This window comes from Myotis davidii, unplaced genomic scaffold (genome assembly GCF_000327345.1).
Source record: "Myotis davidii unplaced genomic scaffold, ASM32734v1 scaffold43, whole genome shotgun sequence".
Classification (NCBI taxonomy): domain Eukaryota; kingdom Metazoa; phylum Chordata; class Mammalia; order Chiroptera; family Vespertilionidae; genus Myotis; species Myotis davidii.
Genome location: NW_006294590.1, coordinates 933,689 through 934,171, shown reverse-complemented (window position 1 = coordinate 934,171; position 483 = coordinate 933,689). Strand labels below are relative to the sequence as shown.

Genomic DNA, 483 nt, shown 5'->3' with positions numbered 1-483 from the left:
CGACGCGGAGAGCGGGCGCTGTCTCCCGGGGCCCCTGCCTCTCTGGTCCCCCGGAAGCTGATTGTCCCCCTGCACGAATGTGAGCTCCCGGCCAGACTTCTAGTCTCTCCCTGTGTGTCCGCAACCTCCCCGTGTTTAAACGTCGGCAATTAATTCTGGGAACAAAATCGATAGCAGCCGCAGTGTGTCGGCTGGTCCCAGTTTGCAGTCTCCGCATTAGCCAGTGGCTCAAGGATCCCGGGGCGGGCGGCTGGGCAGAGCCGCCAAACCTGCACGCACAGAGCCCCGCAGCTATACACGCATGGTGGTGTGTGCCCTCTGAGTGGGCACGCCGCCGACAGAGCAGCCCAGCAGGTCGGGGTTCAGGGCGCAGGAGGCGTGTCTGCCGCTCCCACCTGTGTCAGTCACCTGGAAGGGCTGAGGGGCCGGTGGGTGGGGCCCTGTCCCGGCCCCGGGACTGGATCGCGGGGCGTGAACTCAGTC

General features: G+C 66.0%; 1 protein-coding gene across 1 annotated transcript in view; it reads left to right on the top strand.

Annotated features, from left to right (window-relative positions):
* The window catches only part of LOC102763411 (nuclear receptor corepressor 2), a 49,912-nt gene that overhangs the window by 14,775 nt on the left and 34,654 nt on the right, over positions 1 to 483 (top strand). The window lies entirely within an intron of this gene.